Source organism: Xenopus laevis, chromosome 2L (assembly GCF_017654675.1).
Source record: "Xenopus laevis strain J_2021 chromosome 2L, Xenopus_laevis_v10.1, whole genome shotgun sequence".
NCBI lineage: Eukaryota > Metazoa > Chordata > Amphibia > Anura > Pipidae > Xenopus > Xenopus laevis.
This window is the reverse complement of record NC_054373.1, coordinates 189,645,850-189,656,798: the sequence shown is the minus strand read 5'-3', so window position 1 is coordinate 189,656,798 and position 10,949 is coordinate 189,645,850. Positions and strand designations below refer to the sequence as shown.

The window sequence follows — 10,949 nt, the reverse complement described above, 5'->3', positions numbered from 1 at the left end:
TTGTGCCATTTCTAGTGCCAACTATTTCTCCTCAACACTTAAATCAGCCGCCCCTAGAGTTGGGTCAAATCCACCAGTCGCTCTCATGGTGAGGACCAGTAGATCAACAGAACATACGTCTCCATCAGATCAGCTTTATGGATCAGGGACAAATTTACTGACCATAGGACCCTCAACAGTGCCCCTCCCCATGTCTACTCTGCCCCCGTCTGTCAATGCTGGACCCCCTTTAAACACCCAGGTAGGCCCAATATAATCCACCAATGCTCTGGGTTCTTCCCATTGTCACCTATGATTCCATTTAATGCAATAAAGTGACCAGTTCCATACACATGTGGTGTGACCTGCAGGCCAGATAGCAAACTGTGTATTCACTTCAACCCCAAAATCTCTGTTACACCCCAACTCCATTTAATTCTTTTTATCCAACAGATTTTCAGCCTTCAGTAGTCTGTGTAGATCATTTATATGCCACTCCCCATTCCAATGCCTTCAAACCCCCAACACCTGTATTTTTGGCCTTTCCACCTCTGTTATTGCCCCCAATGCCCTACAATCAGGAGGTAGTTCATGGCTGCCTTGGTCTGTAGCTTTTGCCCCTCAACTTCAGCAATAAAAAGGCCAGTCTGCACCAGGTACATCTACATATTTCCCCCACCACCATGACAACTATAATTGTCAGCAATATTTTATTTGAAGGTAAATGAATCCAATAAAATGATTGCATGTGCAAATTAAGGTGATATAACAGTAGGTTGGACAATAGGTGGCCTTTTATAAGCTGATCTTAAAAACTTGTCAGTGCCATGCCGTGTGCTAATCACTAGGGGAAAACTATCCTACATGGAACTAACCACTAGATGTTCCACATTGAATATTACAGGCTTGTCTAACTGGAGACTTATTGCCCAACCTGCACCTACCCAATGGCACCATAGAACTCCTTTTATGACACATCATTTTATTAGAAACTATAGTGGAATCTATAGTGGACAGACAGAATACAAAGGCTATTGTGATACTAAACTCTATAGTTAGTATAGATATGGGTATATATCATTTATGTGACAGTAAGGAGGGGTGTGTGTATGGAGCTGGGTTTTCATTTGGAGGGGTTGGACTTGATGGACTTTTTTCAACCCAATTTAACTATGTAACTATCAGCATTCAATTACAGTATTTCCATCAAATAATATTTTGATCAGCTCGGCTCTAACTAACGGCTCTGGTTCTTCAACCAGAGGGAGGAGCTTGACTGGCTCAGTGGAGGACCAGGAAGTAGAGCAGATAAGAAAGCAGGTAAGTATTACAGACTCCCAAGCAATACTGCAATAAGGATCCATGAGGGTTAGAAAGAGGGTAAGTTTTGATGGGGCACCTCCATGTCATTGCCATCCCCAATAAATAATAATCCCATATCAGTCAGTCCCACAGGCCAGCAGCCATATTTGTATTCTATTTCCCATCAGCCTCTGTATCGCCTGGTGCCTCATTTTCCAATAGACTTATTTCCCACTCCAGCTGTCTAATCCTCTGAGTCATTTTAACTGCACTGGATTCCAGTTCTGCCATCAGACGAGCCAGTTTGGTCTGTAAGGAGTCAAAGTTGGATTCCAACCTTCCAACCTTCATCTCCAGCTCCTGCTCTTTGATCGCCAGCTCATCAGCCAACTTCTCATTCAACTTATTCATCTTGAATAGAATTTCCTGTCCCTTCTGCTCCAAGATGGCCTTGGCATCAGGATACTCGGTCAGTGCATCTCTCAAGTCCTCCTTGGACAGACAGAAGAGGTCGGAGTAACCAATGCTCTGTATATTGGCTGTTCTGCGGTTTCCGGAGGTGTTACCTGAGCAGAGAATCAGAAGGGCACAGGTGAGACAGAATTTAGACACAAGGGTGGTTCAAGGAGGCACACAAGAGATAAGTTCAAACTAAAATAAAAACTTGATGCACCTATAAAAAGCCACAAGTGAAACAGAATGCAACCTTATTGGACAGATGGAGTAGTGTGTTACAAACTTTGACAAACTCATCTATAACACAATGCATTTGAGCTACTGCTGCAACCCAACAATATCATGGTTCTCAGCAAAACCTTCACCCCCTGTGTCAGGGGCATTTAATCTTATAGGGGAGCAGTGTGAGTTGGAGTTGCACAATACCATCAGCACCTGCCTGGTTTACAACTAAGGTTTGTGCAGTTACTGATTGTTGCATTTTCCTGATGAGCCGCTGGAGACCATTGGAGCTTTATAAATACTGTAAGTGTGAGGCGCTAAAGTTGTCCATTCTCACTAGCCAAATTATCTCTCACCACTGAAGAGTTATCCACGTATACTAACCTGCTAACTAGTCTACACACAGCAGATGCCCATGTGCCCAGGTGTCCCAGAGCTTCAAGGACTGTACAACTGAGAGGATAATGGTGGTATCCTGGATAGACTTTAGGGTCAATGCTAATCTAGTTTTCTTTCAACACTATTTTATGTTACCTGGTGGGCTTGGCCAAATGTTGGACCAAAAGTGTGCCTTTAAGTCTAAATTCCTCTGGCTTAGAAAATCCACTCACCTCTAATGTTCAGGATACTGATCTCACCAAAGTAGTTTCCTTCCCCAAGCACAGCAAACTGTGTCACCCCATCATCTGCCACCACAGCCAACTTGCCTTCCTTAATAATGTACATCTCCCTCCCAATGTCCCCCTTTTTGCACACATACTCCCCTGGGCTGTAGACCTGAGGTTTCAGTTTTAGCACAAGTTCCTCCAGGAGACTCTTCTCACAGTTCTGGAAAATCTGGACTTTGCTGAGAATTGGAAAATGAACACTCCCTGCTACTTCCACCCTCGGCTTCTCCAGTAAGTTCTGCAAAATCTGGTTCTCCTTGGTCAATTTCTTGTAGATCTGGAGATGCTGGTGCCAAGCAATGACCTTCTTCTTTACACTCCTGTTGACTTTGTACATTTTCAGATACAGTTTGACGTTGTCATAATTTGGCTAGAAAGCTTCATCTGCGCTGTTCATGTTGGAAACGACTGAAGTCATGCTTCCCATTATGGTACCAAACCCAAGGACGGCAATGAAGAAGTCCACCACCATGAAGAGCCACTCTTCCTGCTGCATTGGAGGAGGAATATCTTCAACAGTGGTGAAGATTAGAGTAGAAAAATAAAAGCTGTACCGGTACTGCCGACCCAAACGTCCAAAATCAGGGTCAGATGTATTAGGGTGAACCCAATCATCTTTACCAAACCCAATAAAGCTTGAAAGGGCAAAATAGACACAGCTGTTCCAGTGGATAACCACAAAGATATATGCCATGAGCTTACAGATCCGGAATGCATTGCGATAGGGGATTCTGGTTTCTGTGTGGCAAAGGACTCAAAGAGGCGGTAGAAGCGCAGGAAGCGGTTGCTACGCACCACAAGGGTTGTGGATACCCAGTTTAAAGTAGAAAAAGTCTGTGGGCAACACAGAGAGCAAATCCCACCGGAATCTGGATGAGAACAGGTAGCGCCTGGCAATCATATGGTGATCACTGACCAATATCCCCTCCTCCAAAAATCCTATTGGGGAGTCACAGAGAAATAAAACTTGTTACCACTCAGGTTTAGAGAAACAGTCACATGGCAGGGTCAGTTACCCTTTATCTATAAGGCTCATTTACACATACAATTCTGCTGAAGAGACAAGATTAGGGTTGCCACCCTTTCCCTTGCTCAACTTCAGACAGCGGGTGGGGTGGGTGATGTTAAGAGGTGGGATGGGTGAAATCGGGGCGGGGACATTGGAGGTGGGGCTGGTGATGGGGTTAGGTGACATCTGGCAGGGTTATCAAGTGGAGAACAGCGATTGGCTGATCACCATGCCATTAACTTCAATGTCCTGTCCGGATATCCTAATTTGGAAATCTGTACAGGCAGTTCTCACTGAACAGCTCTTCCAAAAACCAGGCTGTCTGGGTGAAGACCAGACAGGTGGCAATTCCAAGACAAGAAAGATCAACTGAAGCAGAGCCCTGAAAACGACGAAGCTTTTAATAAATTAAAATGACTGAAACTGGGTATGACAGATACAAACTAAAATGCTAATAATTATTTTAGGGAAACTAAGCCATTTTTAAATCAATTGTCTATTCATTGCTTATAATAACTTCCACATGGGAAAATCTGTTGCCAGAAACCAGGTGGACATTGAGTTGGGCCCTCAAATTAATGCACAACATCAGGCAGAGAAGAATTCGAGTACAATCCGACCGCAGTATATATGATCTGACCCTGGTTAAAAAGTAAGTTAAAGCAACATATGGGGGAAACACAACATATTGGCACTTCATTGTTTTGGAAAATTCTGATATAAACAGAAATGTAATAATGAACTGCCCAGTCCCAGTGGCGCCCCCTGTTGACCTGTGTGGAAGTTGGCGATTATGTCCATCACATACAGATCATCACTCAGATAGTCCAGGCTCAGCCAGACAGGCAGGTACTGGGACTGTTACTCTGGGAAACAAGACCTGGGTAGGGGAAACATCAGTTATTATGTGCGTGATGCTGCAGACAATCCTCTCTAGGTTCCCGAGATTCAGTTCTTAACTAGGGGTATAGCCTGCTCCCATTGGTGTAATGATGTCAGGTGGCTTCCCTCTAGTGGAACATAAAGAAATGGGTAGTTTTTTGTATTTCCTTCATGGAGGAGGGAGAGTGGAGTGAGAATTCTGGGACAGGGAAGGCACCAGTGAAGGGAGGCTCCTAGTCAAGATGGATTAGGACTGGTTAGGGGTAGGGTAGAGCCCATATGTACTTGCTGCAGGAGCATAAGTTAATCAGGGGGTATCAGAGCAATTTAAAGCTTTACCCGAGTGAGCACAGGGTTAGTACCCCGAGTGTGTTCCACCAGGTCCCAAGTATAAGGTGAGAATTAAAATGGTTGCAGGGTCTGCTCCCCACTAGTTATACTACTCAGTGCAGCCTGCATTATACTTGGGCATATAACAGGGGGGCAGTTATAGCTTCTCAAGGCTTAAAGGGTAAGTTCACCTTAACGTTCACCTTAACTCCAATTGTGAGAGAGTTGTAGATGTGTCTAATCTAAGCAAAGTTGCAGTTTTACTTTCCATGTTTTTACTTATTTGTCTTTCTTCTTTCACTCCCTAAAACCTTAAAGATACTCTCTGATATCTGACTGAGCCAGTGACAATGACAACCTGAAAGTGCACCAAAGCTGATTTTTTTACCAGCAATCTCTTATTCTAACCACAGTCTGGTTGCTAGGGAGAGTGATCCTGGCAACTGCATGGCAAATGGCAAGCTGTAGAGACATTAGATACAATTCAAATCTGTAACCCACTAATCTGAGTGCTGACAGTCACTTTCACAAGAGTAAAAAACCTGAAATCAGAGCAGTTAAATATTAAGGATCCATCTGCCAACTCCAACCCAACATGTGTGGCACCTCCTGGCCCAACCTGATTGGCAGAAGGAAAGTTTAACCCCTTGGTGTGGGGGGTTCTGTGGTACAATATATATGATTCATCTCTAGTTATCAATAGAGAAATCCATTGTATAGGGCACATTGTTATGGGTAGAGGAAGAAGAGGAGGCTCAGTGGACCCAACTATGGGCAACAGACTATAAATTACTGTTTACCTGCAGATGATGATAACCCAGTTGTAAGTGACTGGAAAGACCGTGATGTTGAGCCAACAGTAGTACTAGTTCCCTGAAGGATCTAGGGTGAATGAGCGCTTCTTGCTGCTGAGAAAGTCAAAGGGGGAAAAACAGTTATTGGTTTTGGAGATGGCGCCTACTTCTGGGATCTTAGTCCTGTTCCTCTCCAGCTTCTTCTGAACCCAAACTGCCAACACTTGCCAATAACTGCTGGCTGCCACTGGATGCTGGAATGTGTAGTTCAGCAATAACTAGGAAGTACAAGATGGAAATATTCCCTACTCACACCTCCCTGTGCATCCCCTACATACCTGGGATTATCCATGTTCTCTAGGGGTTGGCTCCAGGCTTTAATCTCCTCCTTTTCATCTTCCCTCATCCTCTTCACACGGTGGGACATCATCTGGGTCAGGTTGTTCATGGTGCAAAAATGACCCAGAGCCCCTGTGCTCTCTCCTGAAAGCTTTCTCAGGGGGTATTATGCACCCCAAATTACTCTGGGCCCTTTAACCAGGATGCACTTCCCCAAACCCCTTATCTGGGATTCTGCCCCCGCAAAATCCTTAACTACTTATCTAAGGTAGTCTCCCCAGAAATATTGAACCCCTTATCTGGGATGCTGAAAACTGTACCAGGGATACAATATATCTGACACTGTGCTGAACTGAGCTGTGATACTGTCCCTCCCGGACCCCCTTTAGCTTCAGTTCTATCTGCCCACCCAGCACCTTCCTGAACCCCTTCCTGGGAATTATTCACCCAAACACTCCCCTAACCCTGTCCCTGTGATGCTGATCCTTCCGCCCTTTCCTTGTACCTGAGACAGGGATTTTCTGTGGCAGACGGGGGAGGGGTCAGTGGCTCGGAGTGAAGGTGAATGTTCGTTGCTCTGAGCTGCACCCATGGGAGTCACTGCCACACCTGAGCCCAGAGCTGCACAATTAATGGCTAATAGCGGCACATTCATCTACTCCCTGCCCATAATCCTGCTACAGATGGGGGTCCCTGGGGGTGACAATTACAGCTGATTATCCCACTGGTTTGTAGAGAAGAGAAGCCCCCGCTGCTCATAGTTGGTGCCCCCAGGTACAGTATCAGTTGCAGCAGCTGAAAAAAGAGATCTGTCCATAAAAGTCAGACTTTTGCTGAAATAATTCCTCATCCAGTTTAGCCCTAATAGAACTTACTGGGGCTCAGTTACTAAGAGGGGGCAGTGGTACAACCCCTATACCCCCCCATATCCAAGTACCACTGGGACACACAATACAGAACCCGTGTTTTACCCCAGTCTGGAGCCAAACGTTCTCTCTCTGCACAAACAGACCCATGTGGGGAGACTTGGTAAAAATACTGAGTCATTACAGACAGGGGGAGCCTCACCTCAGTTTGGGGGGGGGGTAAATATATTGGAGCCCTTAAGAGTTCTTCTCTGTAACATCCCTCAAACCCCAGGACCACATTAAACACCGGGCACAGAGCAATCAGATATCTCCTTAGTGGCCCTTGTAGTCACCCCAATAATGTCATGGCAGTACGACCCTCATACAGGGGAATTGGACTAGAATAAACTCACAGAACACCTGACCCAGTTCTGGTACTTATTGTACTGTAACCTGCAGCATTTATTGGTGTCTATAAGTTACCCACCCACTTAGATTGTAAGCTTTATGGGCCAGGGACCTCCTTTCTCATTTCTCCGTGACACCCCCTGTTTGTCCTATTAATGTATTGTTCTGCTGTATGGGGCTGTGTGCATATTACTACTATATACTTACACACCTACATACACACACAGGGGTAGAACCTCACTAAATAAATAGTCTAAATAACTACAGTTACTTTAGTGTCTCTATAATTATTATTATTATTTATTAATGGGAAGTGTCCCTTTTCCTCGTGAGACCAACACCTCCCCTGCTCTTTTGTATTTAGATAATGAAGAGCCAAACAAGAGTTTATAAATAAGCAACAGCTTAGGAGGAAGACACATAATAGTGTTGTGATGTCGCGGGCAGGTTGGGCCTGTGCCCCACTAAAGAAGAAAATCCTTTGTAAAAATATTTATATTTCTATTAAATAATAAAATAATAAAAGCCCCTAATTACTACCCTTATAGTCCCCTCTCCCTGCTTCCACCCCCGCATAGTTGATTACCCCTGAAAGTGCCCCTAACACAATATTCACGTTTCGATGCAGACTAAGCGCAGCGGAACTCATGGGCGCCATCTTCTGGCTCTTCGGTGCTGTATTGGCGCATGCGCAGTTGGAGCAGTCTTGTGGTTTGTAGCAACTACACGTGTGCTAAAAGTGCCGTGAATTGCCGAAGGGAAGGAAAAGGACCCAAAGAATAAAGAAGAGCTAGAAGATGGTGCCCATGAGCTCCCCTGTGCTTACTCTGAACCAATACGTGAATACTGTGTTAGGGGCAGGGAGGGGACTATCTAGGGTAGTAGGTTGGGGCTTTTCTTATTAGGGGGGTTAGCTCTCCTTTAAAAGTATTGTGGTGCAATTTATATGGCTATGAATGAGTTAATTGTGCCAGGGGTGAAAGTACTGGATGCTGCTAATACTTTGTGCCAAGTGTTGCCCGTGCAGGGCCGCCATTAGAAATCATGGGCCCTGCCCACCACAGCCCCCAAGCCCAACCCCAGATCCCGCCCACTCCACACTACAGTTAAAAGACCACATACCCCCCACACACACAAGTTTTAAAAAGCTATTGATTGTCAGGCCCCCTTATAAGTTAAAATAAACAACATTTAAAAAAAAAAAAAAAAAAATTGGTGACAGGGCCCCCCTTACAAGTAAAAAAAAAAATTGATGGCCTGTGGCCCCTCCACAAATTATAAAAAGCCATTGGTGATCAGGGGCCCTCCTGCAAGTAAAAAAAAAATTGGCTAGATATCCCCAAATTTTAAAAAAAAATACTTGCCAGGGCTTTGGGGGCAGACATGCTTCACTTACTTAATTAGCCAGCCCCCCCCCCCCCGCTTTCAGCGTGTTGCCAGTAGGACACTGCTTTGTGCATGGAAGCTTTTCTCCAATTAAGATTTACAGTACCCTCCTGGTCCTTTAAAAATAAGTCCCGGTAAAGCTGTACAGGGATTGGACAAGGGCATCCAATCCCAATGCAGATTTAGCTTTTTCTTAATGGACCAATGAGGGTACAGGAAATCTTAATTGGAAAAAGCTTCCGTGCACAGAGCTGCAGTGTCCTACTGGCAACACGCTGATCTTAAATCAAGTAAGTGAACATGGTCGCCCCCCCCTTAGACAGAAAATCCGGTGGGCCCGGGACTAATTGTTTATGGCTAATTAGCAATTCATTTAGATGCATGCTGCAGACTGAACTGATTTCTGTGCAGCCATGCATCTAAATGAATTGCTAATTAGCCATGCAGGCTGTGGATTCCATATGTGTTTGCTTTTAAAGGGGTGAGGTGGCAACCCTAGTTCTTGGCCAGCTGGATTAAGTTCTTAGTTTCAGTTGGGAGGGGAGAATAGATTCGTTACAGTGTAAGGATTCCCCTAAATGAATAAAGGGGATCAGACTTGTGCCCGGTCTCTTTTGGTTCCCCCATTGGCTGGAGGAGCTGCTGGGAGCTTGGGATGAGGAAGGTTCCAGTAGGACAAGTAAGAGCACAGATACAAGTCCAATGGGTTCCTCTAGGAGTGAGGGTAGTTAGTAGTGAAAGTGCCCAGGATCAGAGATGGTGCAAAATAAACTATTTATTGTAATGGAGATCAAATAATGTAGAACATAGTACAGATAGTGTGAGTATCAGATAAACCTTACTAGGTGCAAGGACACCCACAGTAAATGTGTTGAGACTTGGAATCACCCCACACTCCCCGAGTCCTTGGAAATCAGTTTGATCAGAGAAGGAGAATTTATTACAAGAACAAGTTTCATATAGAAATTATATTCAGTAGCCACGAGAGCTCTCCCCTCTGTCACATGTTGTTATAGTTAAAACCACATTATTATCATATTAACATCATTATGGTTTGATTGGATCTTATTAAAGTTGCAGCATTTCATTGACTTATAATTAAATGATCTTATTATTATTTCATGAATTACCCCATATACATTTCATCCTTCTGTTTAGCAGAACCCTCCCTTATTGTTCCCTTCCATGTCAACTTCCCCTTTGTATCCAGTAATAATGCTGATTCCTTCTAGTTTTGTGCTTCTCCTGCTGATTTTGTTTATAAGTTGTGCTGAGCTTGTGATAATGATGAAACCATTGCTACTGACTCATTTTGATACTTCAGCTTTTTGGAATCATTATTAGAAATAAAACTAGAAGCAAAAGGGTTTTACTCGGGGCTTAGTTAACCATCCCTGACATATCCCCCTTTGTTGATGTACAACTAATAGTCCCAGTAACTGTGTCGGCTATTGGACTTGGTAGTTTACCATATTGGGGGAACATGGTGCAATAAGGTGGCTATAGGATCTTGGCATGGGTTAAGCACTCATTGTTGGGCACAAGAGACCACCCAATATGACTTGCCTTCCAATTTTACTGATGTAGGTGGTTACTAACTGGTTGGGTATGAAATAAACTCTGACCACTCAGGGGCACCATGACATTTAGCAGCAGTTTGTTGCTTAGTCTTTTCAACAATGAACTCATTGGGGCTCATTTATCAACACTGGGCAAATTTGCCGATGGGCAGTTACCTATAGCAACCAATCAGTGATTAGCTTTTAAAAGCCAGCTGCAAGTAGAACAATGAATGCAGCAATCTGATTGGTTGCCATGGGTTACTGCCCATGGGCAAATGTGCCCAATGTTGATAAATGACCCCCAATGACTCTACTTTTACTTTCATGGCTTGAACTCAGTCTCCTGCCTTTGTTTTTCTAACATGTTTTGTCTTATCTTTCTCCTTTTTTAGGGTTTTGCCACATACAACTTCATAAATTGTTCAATTTCTGCTACTTTGTCTAAACCCAAGCACTTCAGTTTTTAATTCACCAGGTATGTACCTATAAATGTGGTGACCATGATACCCTACAAGTTTGGGACTCTGGGTTCCTGATCTGTGATCAAGTGATAATGTACATCTTCATCCTTTCTTTGCTTTATACAGTTACCTTTGCCCAGTCAAGGTAAATATAAGCAATCTAGCATTCCTTTAACTACTTTAACCCATCATTCACATATGTATTTGGACAATCGCTATCAGACAGAGATGCTTTTGTTTGCCTTTTTAAATAGTAGGTTTAACAAATTTCTTAGGAGCTCCTACTTAAAGGAGTTGCCAAAA

The 10,949-nt window shown here is 44.0% G+C and overlaps 1 protein-coding gene and 1 pseudogene across 5 annotated transcripts in view; one reads left to right on the top strand and one right to left on the bottom strand.

The window, feature by feature from the left end:
- Positions 1-303: 303 nt before the first annotated feature.
- On the bottom strand, positions 304-6,329 carry LOC108707773 (annotated as a pseudogene).
- A 2,502-nt stretch (positions 6,330-8,831) lies between these two features.
- trim39l.1.L (tripartite motif containing 39 like gene 1 L homeolog) overlaps positions 8,832-10,949 on the top strand; it is a 101,719-nt gene continuing 99,601 nt past the window's right edge. For 2 of the 5 annotated variants that reach the window (XM_041582871.1, XM_018247836.2), the window contains exons 1-2: positions 8,832-8,913; positions 10,578-10,660. The gene's annotated coding sequence lies outside the window, so the exon portion shown is untranslated. Of the gene's footprint in view, positions 8,915-10,577; positions 10,661-10,949 lie in introns of all 5 variants that reach the window. The other 3 variants (XM_041582870.1, XM_041582872.1, XM_018247837.2) reach the window with 3 other exon arrangements.